This window comes from Nycticebus coucang, chromosome 12 (genome assembly GCF_027406575.1).
Source record: "Nycticebus coucang isolate mNycCou1 chromosome 12, mNycCou1.pri, whole genome shotgun sequence".
NCBI lineage: Eukaryota > Metazoa > Chordata > Mammalia > Primates > Lorisidae > Nycticebus > Nycticebus coucang.
Genome location: NC_069791.1, coordinates 13471738 through 13488268, shown reverse-complemented (window position 1 = coordinate 13488268; position 16531 = coordinate 13471738).

The window sequence follows — 16531 nt, the reverse complement described above, 5'->3', positions numbered from 1 at the left end:
AGGAAGGAAGGAAGGAAGGGAGGTAAGAAGGAAGGAAGGAAGGAAGGAAGGAAGGAAGGAAGGAAGGAAGGAAGGAAGGAAGGAAGGAAGGACTCAGAAGCAGAAGTTCTCTGATCTTCTCTTGTCCACCTGCCTCCCCATCCCATTCCTCCCCAAGGCTAGCCATAGAAATCAGAATCCCTCTTCCCCAGAACCTTTTCAGAGAACCAGCCATAAAACCTAAATTTATTCTATATAAAAATGGCCATAAAGAAATTATATGACCTATTTTGTTTTACTGTAAAACTCCCATTCCAGAAAGGGCACTGCCCTATGCCCAGAAGAAAGAAATATGGGATCAGAGAGGCCAAACAGAATCTAGACAGAGGGCCTTGCTGGCTTCCTCTACTCAGCCTGTTAGCATTAGAGCATACCCTTTTTGTCCCATCATATTTCTACACGGTTCTACTCTGTTGAACCTAAGCATACAAATGGACAATTTCCCCTCTATCTTTGAGTTTCCATTACCAATACTCCCATATACACAAGTTAAAATAAGTTTATAATTTTTCTTCCTGTTCATCTGCCTCATGTCAGTGATTTTTCAGTGAACCTTTATGGGGATAGGGGCCTTTACTCCCTACGGTTTGGTTGAATGTTGGGGGACCAGAGACCTTTGATTCCTATAATGTCAATAGATGCTGTTTTGGGATGTTGGTGTTTTGGAAGGTTCTAGTTAGTTAATACCTTTAAACATGATGTATTCCAAAACTTATACTGTATTTATAAGACAGAAAATATATTACATTGTTAAAAATAACAAGTCTGTCTTTTTTTTTTTTTTTAAGTGACAAGTTTGGAGTTACTTTTTTTTTTTTTTTTTTTTGTAGAGACAGAGTCATACTTTATCGCCCTCAGTAGAGTGCCATGGCCTCACATAGCTCACAGCAACCTCCAGCTCCTGGGCTTAGGCAATTCTCTTGCCTCAGCCTCCCTAGTAACTGGGACTACAGGCGCCGGCAACAATGCCCGGCTGTTTTTTTGTTGCAGTTCACCTGGGGCCGGGTTTGAACCCGCCAACCACGGTATATGGGGCCAGCGCCCTACCTGCTGAGCCACAGGCACCGCCCAATAACAAGTATTTCTAGAATACTTTCGTTTGTTTTCTTGGTAGGATATTTTGAGTTTAAAAGTAGTAATTAAAACCATTTTTTTTTTTTTTTTGAGACGGAGTCTCACTGTCACCCTGGGTAGAGTGTCGTGGCATTAAAGCTCACAGCAACCTCAAACACTTGGGCTCAAGTGATCCTCTTGCCTCAGTTTCCTGAGTAGCTGGGACTACTGCCACAATGCCGGGCTAGCTTTTCTATTTTTAGTAGAGAGACAGGGTCTTACTCTTGCTCAGCCTGGTCTCAAACTCCTAAGCTCAAGCAATCCACCTGCTTTGGCCTCCCAGAGTGCTAGGATTACAAGCGTGAGCCACCACCACCCAACTAAAACTATATTTTGATTCCTGGTCTGTGTTATACATCTAATTCACAGGATGTAAAATAGTTAACAGAAAACAACATAAAATGACAACTGGGGGGTGGCGCCTGTGGCTCAGTCGGTAGGGCGCTGGCCCCATATATCGAGGGTGGAGGGTTCAAACCCAGCCCCGGCCAAACTGCAACCAAAAAATAGCCGGGCGTTGTGGCGGGCGCCTGTAGTCCCAGCTACTCGGGAGGCTGAGGCAAGAGAATCGCTTAAGCCCAGGAGCTGGAGGTTGCTGTGAGCTGTGTGAGGCCACGGCACTCTACCGAGGGCCATAAAGTGAGACTCTGTCTCTACAAAAAAAAAAAAAAATTTTTTACCCATATAAATTTGAAGTCTTTTGATGATTATCACTCTTGGTTATATAAATTACCAGTATTTTATAGTTATCTATGATTCTATCTTAAACAAATGTTTAAACCTTTAATATATGACAAACTTTCCAAAAACAAAATTCTGAATTCATTCCTTTTAACTTCAAACTAGCTTTTTTTTTTTTTTTTTTTATAGAGACAGAGTCTCACTTTATGGCCCTCGGTAGAGTGCCGTGGCCTCACACAGCTCACAGCAACCTCCAACTCCTGGGCTTAAGGGGATTCTCTTGCCTCAGCCTCCCGAGTAGCTGGGACTACAGGCGCCCGCCACAACGCCCAGCTATTTTTTGGTTTGCAGTTCAGCCAGGGCCGGGTTTGAACCCGCCACCCTCGGTATATGGGGCCGGCGCCTTACCGACTGAGCCACAGGCGCCGCCCTTCAAACTAGCTTTTTATTTATTTATTTATTTATTTTTATTTTGGCCGGGGCTAGGTTTGAACCCACCACCTCTGGTATATGGGACCGGCGCCCTACTCCTTGAGCCACAGGCGCCGCCCAAAGCAATTGGGTTTTTTTTTTTTTTTTTTTTTGGTGTGGATTTTGGCCGGGGCTGGGTTTGAACCCGCCACCTCCGGCATATGGGACCAGCGCCCTACTCCTTGAGCCACAGGTGCCGCCCCAAACTAGCTTTTTAATAATTAATACAGCCATTGAAAGTCAGGAGAGACATTTTAGGCTTATTTGGTATTTATTTATTGAGACAGAGTCTCCTTCTGTTGCCCTGGATGGAGTGCTGTAGCATCATCCCAACTCACAGCAACCTCAAACTCCTACGTTCAAGTGATCTTTTTGCCTCAGCCTCCCCAATATCTGGGACTACAGGTGACCACCACAACTCCTGGCTAGTTAGTTTTTCTATTTAGTAGAGACAGGATCTCACTCTTGCTCAGGCTGGTCTTGAACTCCTGACTTCCAGCAATTCTCCTGTCTTGACCTCCAAGGGTGCTAGGACTATAGGCAGTAGACACTGCAATCAGGAGCTCATTTGGTATGTTAAAGTCATATAAGAAGCATTGTGAAATATGAAATGATATTTAACTTTCGTTCAGTTATATTTATATAAATGTATTATAAATATATTTTCCAACATTGTATGACATTCCTAAAGTGCTGACATGTCTTGGTATATGTTATCAATAATAATTATTATTAATTATTATGCTAAATTGTCATATGCCACAGAAATCTCCTTTGCATCTTTAACCATGACAATTCTAGGACTTTTACATATCATCCACAGACAATTATTATTTTACTTTGACTCTTCTTAAGCAACAGTTTATAATCAGCTATGGTGGCCAGGCACAGTGGCTCATGCCTGTAATCCTAGCACTCTGGGAGGCCAACGTGGGTGGATTGTTTGAGCTCAGGAGTTTGAGACCAGCCTGAGCAAGAGTGAGACCCCATCTCTACTAAAAACTAGGAAAATTAGCTCCTTGTTGTAGTGGGCATCTGTAGTCACAGCTACTTGAGAAGCCGAAGCACTTGAGCCCAAGAGTTCCAGATTGCTGTGAGCTGTGATAATGCCATGGCACTCTATCCAAGGTGACAGAGTGAGACTCTGTCTCAAAAATAAATAAATAGGAGCAAGATGGTGGCTGAGTAACAGCTTCCTTGCAAATGGGCACAGTGAGTCTGGGGAGAGAAGACTCTAGGCATCTCTGGCTGTTGGGATCTGCCCAAAAACATCCCTTTGGGGACACAGGGAGTCAGCGAGGAACTTCTGGACCCCATGAGGAGGACAAAGCCGGTGGAGAACGGGACTCATCAAAACCCTAGTCCAGAGGCATGGTAACTTAAAGAGCAAGAGGAAGTGAAAGGAAAATTAGGGCAAGGAAACAGATAAAAGAAATCACTCATGAGGAAAAATCAGCAGGCTCGGTGCCTGTGGCTCAAGCAGCTAAGGCGCCAGCACATACACCTGAGCTGGCGGGTTCGAATCCAGCCCAGACCCTCCAAACAACAATGACAGCTGCAACCAAAAAATAGCCAGGCATTGTGGCAGGCGCCTGTAGTTCCAGCTACTTGGGAGGCGGAGGCAGGAGAATCATTTGAGCCCAGGAGTTGGAGATTGCTGTGAGCTATGATGCCACGGTACTCTACCCAGGGCAACAGCTTGAGGCTCTGTCTCAAAAAAAAGGAAGAATCAGCAGAAAAATCCTGGCAACATGAAAAACCAGTCCAGAGCAACCCCCCTAAGGGACCATGAAGTAGCTAAGGCAGAGGATTCCTCCTATAAAGAAATGTTAGAAATGACAGAAAGGGAATTTAGAATACAAATGATGAAAACAATGAAGAAAATGATGGAAACAATGAAGGAAACTGCTGATAAAGTGGAAAGTAACCAAAAGGAAATCCAAAAACAGAATTAAATAAGAGATGAATAATACGAAGAATATAGAAAGGATATAGCAGAGCTGAAGGAACTGAAGCGGTTAATTACAGAACTTAAAGATGCAATAGAAAGTATCAAAAACAGATTAGACCATGCAGAAGAAAGAATCTCAGAGGTAGAGGACAAAGCACTTGAGATAACTTGCCGGGAGCCAAAACATCTCACAAAAATGCCCCTTGCTATCTTGATTTTACAGATCTCAGAACACTATTGATGTTCTGAGATCTGTTCTCAGGAATTCAACCGTAAACAGCAACGGTACTTTCCCCTTGCATATCTCCTCAAAAATGCACCCCCCGCCTTAGGGTCCTTCTCCTAGTAATTTTCCAGAAACTAGCCCCCTCCCCGCCCTGTTACGAATAGCCGTTAGTTACTTCCTCGTTTGAATGCTTATAAGCCCAGCTGAAAAATAAACTCTTCGGAGCTTGATCAGACTCTTGACTTGCTCTCATTCTTTCGTGTCTCTTGTCCCCTCATTCAACGGACCCCTTTGTTTCCCAGGTCCCCGTTGAATTCCCCGCAGGCCAGGGCAATAACTCAGATAGTTAAAGAGGCAGAAAAGAAGAGGGAGAAAGCAGAATGTTCACTGACAGAATTATGGGACTTTATGAAGTGTTCAAACATACAAGTTATAGGTATCCCAGAAGGGGAAGAAGAATGCCCCAGGGGAATGGAAGCCATACTAGAGAATATTATAAATGAAAATTTCCCAAATACCACCAAAATTCTGACACACTCCTTTCAGAAGAATATCAGACCCCAGGCCACCTCAGCTCTAACTGAGCTTCTCCAAGACACATTGTGATGAACCTGTCCAAAATCAAGACAAGAGAAAAGATTCTTCAAGCTGCCAGGAATAAGCACCAGTTGACCTATAGGGGCAAATCCATCAGGGTGACTACAGACTTCTCTAATGAAACTTTCCAAGCAAGAAGACAATGGTCATTTACCTTTAATCTACTTAAACAGAACAATTTCCAGCCCAGAATTCTATATCCTGCTAAGCTAATCTTTAAAATTGATGGAGAGGGTGGCGCCTGTGGCTCAAAGGAGTAGGGCGCTGGCCCCATATGCCTGAGGTGGGTTCAAACCCAGCCCCGGCCGAAAACTGCAAAAAATAAAATAAAAATAAAGTACTATAAAATTGACGGAGAAATCAAATCATTTACTGATGTACAAACATTGAGGAAATTCGCCACAACAAGATCAGCTCTAGGAAGCAGAAAGAGGGACGGAGGGAGGGGGGTGGGGCCTTGGTGTGTGTCACACTTTATGGGGGCAAGACATGATTGCAAGAGGGACTTTACCTAACAATTGCAATCAGTGTAACCTGGCTTATTGTACCCTCAATGAATCCCCAACAATAAAAAAAAAAAAAAAAAGGGCGGCGCCTGTGGCTCAGTCGGTAGGGCGCCGGCCCCATATACCGAGGGTGGCGGGTTCAAACCCGGCCCCGGCCAAACTGCAACCAAAAAATAGCCGGGCATTGTGGCGGGCGCCTGTAGTCCCAGCTACTCGGGAGGCTGAGGCAAGAGAATCGCTTAAGCCCAGGAGTTGGAGGTTGCTGTGAGTTGTGTGAGGCCACAGCATACTCTACCGAGGGCCATAAAGTGAGACTCTGTCTCTACAAAAAAAAAAAAAAAAAAATGTGAATAGTGTCAAAAAAAAAAAAAAAAAACAAGATCAGCTCTACAGGAAATACTTCAACCTGTTCTACACACTGACCATCACAATGGATCAACAGCAAAGTAAGAACTCAGAAATTAAAGGACAGAACCTAATTTCCACAATGATGCAAAAGATAAAACTAAACAATTAACTCTCACAAAATAAGAGGAATAGAACGCTACCCCACTTATCAATTATCTCAATAAATGTTAATGGCTTGAATTCCCCACTGAAGAGACATAGACTGGCTGACTTGATTAGAAAACACAAGCCATCCATTTGCTGTCTGCAGGAAACACACCTAGCTTCAAAAGACAAATTAAGGGTGGCATCTGTGGCTCAGTGAGTAGGGCGCCGGCTCCATATATTGAGGGTGGCAGGTTCAAACCCAGCCCCAGCCAAACTGCAACAAAAAAATAGCCAGGCATTGTGGCAGGTGCCTGTAGTCCCAGCTACTTGGGAGGCTGAGGCAAGAGAATCTCCTAAGTCTGGAAGTTGGAGGTTGCTGTGAGCTGAGACACCATGGCACGCTACTGAGGGTGATAAAGTGAGACTCTGTCTCTAAAAAACAAAAAAGAAACACATATATTCTTGTTGTATTTTTCCCTTGAACAATATAAAGTGACTGTCTTTGTCTTTTTTTTGTGGATTTAAAATAAGATACATGTGCAACTCCTCTTTTCTTCTGAACTCCGTTTGCCTGAAAAATTGTCTTCCAGCACTTAACTCTGAGGTTTTAATTTGTGTGTGTGTTTGTGTGTGTGTGTGTATGTACAGACAGAGTCTCACTTTATCGCCCTCAGTAGAGTGCCAAAGCTTTATCTATTTTCTTTATTTTTTTTCAAAAAAACCAACTCCTTGTTTCATTAATTTTCTGAATAATTCTTTTGTTTTCAATTTCATTGATCTCTGATTTAATTTTGGATATTTTTTTTCTTCTGCTGGGTTTAGGCTTATATTGTTCTTTTTCCAATTCCCTAGATGGGAAAAGACCCAACTAAAAAGGAAAATTTCAAACAATTTCACTAATGAATATAGATGCAAAAATTCTCAACAAAATCCTAGACAATAGATTACAGCTTATCATCAAAAAAGTCATACATCACGATCAAGTAGGTTTCATCCCAGGGATGGTTTAACATATGCAAGTCCATAAACGTTATCCACCGTATTAACAGAAGCAAAAACAAAGAGAATGTGATCCTCTCAGTAGATGCAGAAAAAGCATTCAATAAAATCCAGTATCCTTTTCCAATTAGAACCCTGAAGATTATAGGCATAGGTGGCACATTTCTGAAACTGATTGAAGCTATCTATGACAAACCCACAGCTAATATTTTACTGAATAGAGTAAAACTGAAAGCTTTTCCTCTTAGAACTGGAACCAGACAAGGTTGTCCTCTGTCACCTTTACTATTCAACATAGTGCTGGAAGTTCTAGCCAATACAATTAGACAAGACAAGGAAATAAAGGGCACCAAATAGGAGCAGAGAAGGTCAAACTCTCCCTCTTTGCTGACAATATGATCTTATACTTAGAGACCCCCAAAAGACTCAACCACAAGATTCCTGGAAGTCATCAAAAAAATACAATGTCTCAGGATATAAAAATCAATGTCCACAAGTCAGTAGTGTTTGTATATGCCAGTAACAGTCAAAATGAGAGACTAATTAAGGACACAATTTCCTTCACCATAGCTTCAAAGGAAATGAAATACCTAGGAATATACCTAACAAAGGAGGTGAAGGACTTCTTTTTTTTTTTTTGTAGAGACAGAGTCTCACTGTACTGCCCTTGGTAGAGGGCCGTGGCGTCACACGGCTCACAGCAACCTCTAACTCTTGGACTTAACGCGATTCTCTTGCCTCAGCCTCCCGAGCAGCTGATTGAAGCTATCATCAAAAAAGTCATACATCATGATCAAGTAGGTTTCACACCTACTTGATCAAGTAGGTTTCACACCTAGCTTCCTAGCCGCCTCGGAGGTGAAGGACTTCTATAAAGAAAATTATGAGGGCGGTGCCTGTGGCTCAGTGAGTAGGGTGCTGGCCCCATATGCCGAGGGTGGCGGGTTCAAACCCAGCCCCGGCCAAACTGCAACAAAAAAATAGCCGGGTGTTGTGCCGGGCGCCTATAGTCCCAGCTGCTTGGGAGGCTGAGGCAAGAGAATTGCGTAAGCCCAAGAGTTAGAGGTTGCTGTGAGCCGTGTGAAGTCATGGCACTCTACCTGAGGGCGGTACAGTGAGACTCTGTCTCTACAAAAAAAAGAAAATTATGAAACCTTAAGAAAGGAAATAGCAGAGGATATTAACAAATGGAAGAACATACCATGCTCATAGCTGGGAAGAATCAACATTGTTAAAATACCTATACTTTCCAGGCGGTGCCTGTGGCTGAAAGGAGTAGGGCACCGGCCCCATATGCCGGAGGTGGTGGGTTCGAACCCAGCCCCGGCCAAAAACTGCAAAAAAAAAAATACCTATACTTCCCAAAGCAATCTACCTATTCAATGCCATCCCTATTAAAATACCAACATTGTACTTTCAAGATTTGGAAAAAATTATTCTGCGTTTTGTATGGAACCAGAAAAAAACCCGTATAGCTAAGGCAGTTCTTAGTAATAAAAACAAAGCTGGGGCATCACCATACCAGATTTTAGTCTGTACTACAAAGCAATAGTGGTCAAGACAGCATGGTACTGGCACAAAAATAGAGACACAGGGCGGCGCCTGTGGCTCAGTGAGTAGGGCACCGGCCCCATATACCGAGGGTGGTGGGTTCAAACCCTGACCCAGCCAAATTGCAACAAAAAAATAGCTGGGCGTGGTGGCGGCGCCTGTAGTCCCAGCTGCTTGGGAGGCTGAGGCAAGAGAATCACATAAGCCCAAGAGTTGGAGGTTGCTGTGAGCCGTGTGACGCCATGGCACTCTACCAAGGGCAGTAAAGTGAGACTCTGTCTCTAAAAAAAAAAAAAAAAAATAGAGATATAAACATTTGGAATCGAATAGAAAACTAGGAAATGAAACTAACATCTTACAATCACCTAATCTTCAATAAACTAAAGAGGAAAGACTCCCTATTCAATAAATTGTGCTGGGAGAACTGGATATCCACATGTGAAAGACTGAAACTGAACCCACCCCTTTCTCCACTCACAAAAATTGATTCAAGATGGATAAAGGAATTAAATTTAAGGCATGAAACAATAAAAGTCCTCAAAGGAAGCACAGGAAAAACACTGGAAGATATCGGCCTGGGGAAAGACTTGAAAGAAGACTCCCATGACAATTGCAACAACAACAAAAATAAACAAATGGGACTTAATTAAACTGAAAAGTTTCTGTACAGCTAAGGAGACAACCACCAAAGCAAAAAGACAACCTGCACAATGGGAAAGGATATTTGCATACTTTGAAACAGACAAAAGCGTGATAACTAGGATCTATAGAGAACTCAAATTAATCCACATGAAAAAAGCCAACAATCCCATATATCAATGGGCATCACCATACCAGATGAATAGAACCTTCTCTAAAGAAGACAGATGAATGACTAACAAACATGAAAGAATGTTCATCATCCCTATCTATTTAGAGAAATGCAAATCAAAACCACCCTGAGATACCATCTAACCCCAGTGAGAATGGCCCACATCACAAAATCTCAAAATTGCAGATGCTGATGTTGATGTGGAGAGAAGGGAACACTTTTACACTGCTGGTGGGACTGCAAACTAGTACAACCTTTCTGGAAGGAAGTATGGAGAACCTTCAAAGAACTCAAGCTAGACCTCCCATTTGATCCTGCAATCCCATTACTGGGCATCTACCCAGAAGGAAAAAAATCCTTTTATCATAAGGACACTGGCACTAGACTGTTTATTGCAGCTCAATTTACCATCGCCAAAATGTGAAAACAGCCTAAATGCCCACCAACCCAGGAATGGATTAACAAGCTGTGGTATATGTACACCATGGAATACTATTCAGCCATTTAAAAAAATGGAGACTTTACAGCCTTCGTATTAACCTGGATGGACGTGGAAGACATTATTCTTAGTAAAGCATCACAAGAGTGGAGAAGTATGTGGGCAGTGTCTGTGGCTCAGTCGGTAAGGCACCAGCCCCATATACCGAGGGTGACAGGTACAATCCTGGCCCCAGCTAAACTGCAACAAAAAAATAGCCAGACATTATGGCCAGCACCTGTGGTCCCAGCTACTGGGGAGGCTGAGGCAAGAGAATCGCCTAAGCCCAGGAGTTGGAGTTGCTGTGAGCTGTGATGCCATGGCACTCTACCCAGGGCGATAAAGTGAGACTCTGTCTACAAAAAAAAAAAAAAAAAAAAGAATGGAGAAGCATGAATCCTATTTTGATAGGAGGACAATTAATGACAATTAATGACATGGTGGGGATGGGGAAGGGGAGAGCAGAGAGAGGGAAGGAGGCAAAGGGGTGGGGTCTTGGTGTGTGCCACACCTTTTGGGGGCGAGACATGACTGTAAGAGAGATTTTACCTAACAAATGCAATCAGTGTAACCTGGTTTCTTGTACCCTCAATACAAAAAAATTTAAAAAAATAAAAAATGCTGATTCTTACCAGAAAAAAATAAAAATAAAAATAAATAATCAGCTATGGTTCAAGATTTGCTTCCTTAAAAAAAAGTCATGGAAAGAACTAAGTTTTTTTTATGATTCTTTATTAAGGCATTACTGATTCTTTTTGCCTTCTTTTCCAGAATCAGAACAAAAAAATATTAAGTAGGGCGGCACCTGTGGCTCAAGGAGTAGGGCGCCGGTCCCATATGCCAGAGGTGGTGGATACAAACCTAGCCCTGGCCAAAATCCAAAAAAAAAAAAAAATATTAAGTAAATAGGAAAGTTTACCTGCTATCTCTAGGATTTAAAAACTATTCAATCCTACTGGCCCCAGTCTGTTCTCCATTGCCAACACCCTGTTACTAAAATTATAGGCATCCTGGGCGGCGCCTGTGGCTCAAGGAGTAGGGCGCCGGTCCCATATGCCAGAGGTGGCAGGTTCAAACCTAGCCCTGGCCAAAATAAACCAAAAAAAAAAAAAAAAATTATAGGCATCCTCCCTCTATGTCCAAGGACTATCATGGAAGAGGGGGAGTATGGGCTCAGCACCCGAAGCACAGTGGTTACGGCGCCAGCCACATACACCAAGGGTGATGGGTTCGAACCTGTCCCGGGTCAGCTAAACAACAATGACAACTGTAACAAAAAAAAAAAGAGTCGGTGTGTGAGATTGTAAGGGACAATTTTGAGGAATGAGATTTAGACCTCCAGATCAAGGATGGACACATAGATGCTTAGTCAGCTGGCAAAATGAGGGACTTTGCCTTTTTGGGCACAAGTTTCAGGCATCCATCCCAATCATAAAGAATTCCCTGCTTCCCATAGACTGAAAGGAAATTTACAGGAAGGATATCAAGATACCTTGTGACAGAGCTTCCTGAGGGCAACTGTTCCCAGTTACAAGGTTTATGCAAATAGGCATATAATAAGAAATTTATTGGCAACCTTAGGACAAATTACTAAAGTGGTTGCAAAAAAATATTGCTGTCCAACAAAAGTCTCCAAATTCCTAGCTTAAATGATTAACAATGTATATGTTTTATATAAATTGCTATAAGTCCCTAACTAAACCCAAGATTACAATAGCTCAGTGCTTACAGATAAATTAATTTCATAATCTTGGGCGGCGCCTGTGGCTCAGTGAGTAGGGTGCAGGTCCCATATGCCATAGGTGGTGGGTTCAAACCCAGCCCTGGCCAAAAACCACAAAAAAAAAAAAATTTCATAATCTTACTTTTGGATTTTGACTTACATCGATGAAAGGTTCTGTGTTTTGGGCGGCGCCTGTGGCTCAGTCGGTAAGGCGCCGGCCCCATATACCGAGGGTGGCGGGTTCAAACCCAGCCCCAGCCAAACTGCAACCAAAAAATAGCCGGGCGTTGTGGTGGGCGCCTGTAGTCCCAGCTACCCGGGAGGCTGAGGCAAGAGAATCGCTTAAGCCCAGGAGTTGGAGGTTGCTGTGAGCTGTGTGAGGCCACGGCACTCTACCGAGGGCCATAAAGTGACACTCTGTCTCTACAAAAAAAAAAAAAAAAAAAGAAAGGTTCTGTGTTTCTTGGGGTATTTTGCAGTTTTTGGCTGGGGCTGGGTTTAAACCCACCACCTCCAGCATGTGGGACTGGTGCCCTACTCCTGTGAGCCACAGGCGCTGCCCCTGTTTTTTGTTTTTTTTTAAGACCAAGTCTCACTCTACAGCCCTGGGTCAAGGGCCCTGGCATCATCACAGCTCACAGCAACTTCAAATTCTTGAGCTCAGGCAAGATCCTCTTGCCTCAGCCTCCTGAATAGCTGGGACTACAGGCACTAGCACTACGCCCAGCTAGTTTTTGTATTTTTAGTAGAGACAGAGTCTCCCTCTTGCTTAGACTGATCTCCAACTCTTGAGCTCAAGCAATCCACCTGCCTCAGCCTCCCAAAGTACTAGGATTACAGGTGTGAGCCACCAAGCCCAGCCTGTCAAAAGTATTTTAAAATGTTGGGTGGCGCCTGTGGCTAAAGGAGTAGGGTGCCAGTCCCATATGCCGGAGGTGGCGGGTTCAAACCCAGCCCCGGCCAAAAAAAACAAAACCATAAAATGTTGATAAGTGCCTATCTACCTCCATTCCTATCTGGCCTAAAGTGTTTCATTGGCTATAAACCTTTTTGCTTCTTGCTCTTTATTAAGACCCCGTAGAGGATGTACCAATTTGCAATCCCACCAACAGTGTATTAGGGTTCCTTTCTCTCTGCATTCATGCCAACATCTATTGTTTTTTGACTTTTCATTAATGGCCATTCTGAGGGGGTAAAATGGTATCTCATTGTGGTATTAATTTGCATTTCCTTTAATTAGTGATGTTGAGCATTTGTTTTATATGTCTACAGGCCATTTCTCTATCTTTTCCTCTTTCTTTTTTTTTTTTTTTTGAGACAGAGTCTCACACTATCACCCCAGCTAGAGAGTACAGTGGTGTCATCATAGCTCACTGCAACCTCAAGCTCCTGGGTGCAGGTGGATCCTCCTGCCTCAGCCTCCCAGAGTGCTGGGATTACAGACCTGAGCCACCATGCTTCAGCCTCTATCTTCTTTTGAAAAATGTCTGTTCGTGTCTTCTGTCCACTTTTTAATGAGTTTGTTCGTTTTTTTCTTGTTGATTTGAGTTCTTTGTAATTCTAGATATTAGCCCTTTATCGAATATATAGTTTGCAAATATTTTCTCCCATTCTGTAGGTTGATTATTTCCTTTGCTGTGCAAAAGTGTTCTAATTTAATCAAGTCTCATTTATTTTTGTTATTGCTGTATTTGTGTTTGGGATCTTGTCAGAAATTCTTTGCCTGGGCCAATGTCTGAAAAAGATTTTCCTACATTTTCTTCTAGAATGTTTATGGTTTCATGTTTTAAGTCTTTTATCTATCTTGGAAGAAAGTACAGACATAGACCAATGGAGCAGAAAAGAGAAGCCAGAAATAAAATCATCTGCCTGCAACCAACTGATCTTCAAGAAACCTGACAACAGTCCCATATACTGAAGGTGGCGGGTTCAAACCCAGCCCTGACCAAACTGCAACAAAAAATAGCCGGGTGTTGTGGCGGGCACCTGTATCCCAGCTACTGAGAGGCTGAGGCAAGAGAATCACCTCCCTGTTTGTCCCCTGCCTTTTCTTAAAGCCTTCTCCATGCCTCAGCATCTGCAGGATCACCCCCAGGGAACTTGTGTGTTCACACCTGCTTTTTTACATTTGCAGTGTGAGCGTTTAAGCCCTAGTGTTTCCCTGCATGAAATAATCTCTTTACAGAACAGTGTCTCACGTATCTCTGTGTCCTCGTATCTCTGTGTCCTCGGCAGGGCCTGCCTGGCCCACAGTAAGTGGAAGAGAGGGCTGGCTAGAAGGACTGAGGGTAAACAGGAGATGGCACTTGGGCCTATAAGGAGGAACTAGTGGGATAGTAATAAAGAGATAGCATGCAAAAACCTGCTACCATGCAAAACAAGCTTGCAAATCCAATCCCAGGGAACTAGCCATGGAAACAGAGCCCTGCCTGCTGACATGGGCTTCCTCTCCCCGACTTTCAACCAGGCTCCTTTCCCTGCCAGTGACAGTGGGTGGTGGTGGTGCTGAGGGCGGGAATGATAATGGTAATGATGGTTTACATTTTTTCAGTTCCTACTAAGTGTCAAAGTGATAGATTCTTATGTATACCATTTATAATTTTTTTTTGCAGTTTTTGGCTGAGGGCTGGATTTGAACCCACCACCTCCGGTATATGGGGCCGGTGCCCTAGTCCTTTGAGCCACAGGTGCCGCCCAACATTTATAATTTTAAAATAATACATGCAGAAGGTAACATCATCCCCATTACAGATAAGGAAACTAAAGCTCAAGGTCTTTCAGTTAATTTGACAGTCAAGAATTGAACCCAAAAGCAGGGTTATTCCAAAGCCTGAGCCTTCTCAATTATGCAGGGTTTTTTGTTTGTTTTGTTTTTTGCAGTTTTTTGGCCAGGGCTGGGTTTGAACCCGTCATCTCTGGCATATGGGGCCAGTGCCCTACTCCTTTGAGCCACAGGTGCCGCCCTTTTTGTTTTTTTGTTTTTTCGGGTTTTTTTGAGACAGAGTCTCACTTTGTTGCCCTTGGTAGAGTGCTGTAACGTCACAGCTCACAGCAACCTCTAACTCTTGGGCTCAAGCGATTCTCTTGCCTCAGCCTCTCAAGTAACTGGGACTACAGGCACCTGCCACAATGCCCAGCTTTCTTTTCCTTTTTTTTTTGCAGTTGTCCGTGTTTAGCAGGCCCGGGCTGGGTTCAAACCCACCTGCCTTGGTGTACATGGCTGGCACCCTACCCACTGAGCTACGGCGCTGCCACAATCATGCTGGTTGGTTTGTTTATAAAGGCAGAGTCTCACTTTATCACCCTTGGTAGAGTGCCATAGCATCACAGCTCACAACAACCTCCAACTCTTGGGCTTAGGTGATTCTCTTGCCTTAGCCTCCCGAGTAGCTGGGACTACAGGCACCCAGGGCAAAGCCCGGCTATTTGTTTGTTGCAGTTTGGCCAGGGCCAGGTTCGAACCTGCCACCCTCGGAATATGGGGCCAGCGCCCTACTCACTGAGCCACAGGCACCACCCACAATCATGCTGTTTTAAGAGTCAGTGTCTATTTCCACTAAAAGAAGCAATAATGTCAATAGCGCAAAGAAATTATCGAGAACATTTTATTTTACTTAGAAATCCAAAATATACAGTAGAGTACATTTATTAATTCAGTTAATAATAGTTGAACATCTAAATGGCCTGGCCTACATTAGGGACTCTGACAGACTGGGGGACCCATGAGGGCTGTGCCCTTGACTACCTGTGTACTGCCATACCCACAGCATTGGGAAGCACCTTGCAGGCACTCCGTCAACACGCAGAGAATGAATTCACAGATGACTGACCCAGCCTGCCCCACTGTGTGTGAGTGAAAAGGAAACAGAGAGAGGGCACAACTCCACTAAGGGAAAGACCTGCTGGCTATTCCCAATAATCAGCACCCCTCTTCCTTCCCTGGTCTCTGAGGGCTAAGATAACCTCAAATAAGGACTCAATGACCCATTCATAGGTGGTAGAGAAAATCTGTCATTGGACAGTGGGAATGAGCTGGACCTGGGCCAGCCTAGTCCAGTTTAGCCTCTAGGATTTGTTAGCCAAGCTCCCATGGCAACACAATTTATTGTGTTTATACATTTCCTACAGCACTCTAGGCAGAGAAGAGTATTCCCTAAGGCCACACCTCACCTTCTCTCTCATTCCTTACCTCCCCAGGACCCCTGGGTGACCATTTAAGGAACACTAAGAGAAGCTGAAGCAGCAAAAGCAGCCTCCAGAACCTGCAAGGCAGAGGAGAGAAAGCCCCACTCAGGAAGAGGGCCATTTCCCTCCCAGACCAGTGCTTCTTGCTCACAAGAGTGCAACTGCAGAAATCAAACTCCTGAGGCCTCCTCCTAGCCCCCACGCCGTTGACCTCCCTGGCTCCTCCATCTAGTCCTGTGAACACTCCACTGAATCCTCCACCCCAGGCCCACTTGGCAGCCAGCTCCTGCACAAACTCTCTCCATCTCTGCAGTTTATGGGTCCGGGGACCGTTTTCTCTCTCTCTCTCACTCCCTCCAACCTGGCTCTACCCCTAGGTACCCCCTTCAGGAAGCTCTCTGGGACAGACTTTTTCTTCCAGGAGTCTCCCTCCTGCCCTTGAGCCTCCAGCCTCCAGTTTTGCTTCCCTAGCTCGGACCTGCTCTCCCCGAGCTGGCCATGGGTCCAGTCACCCTCAATGGCCTAGGACTTCCCTGGAGTTGGTATCTACAGCTTTTATTTCTTACAGAAACTATGGAATGACCATTGTCTGCATTTTAGAGCTGAAGAAACTGGGTTAAAAGTAGCTCATGCCGCAGTAGTAGCAAATGGGAAAGCCAGAAGTAGATCCTGTCTGCCTTCACAGCCGCTGACCACCTCCCCCAA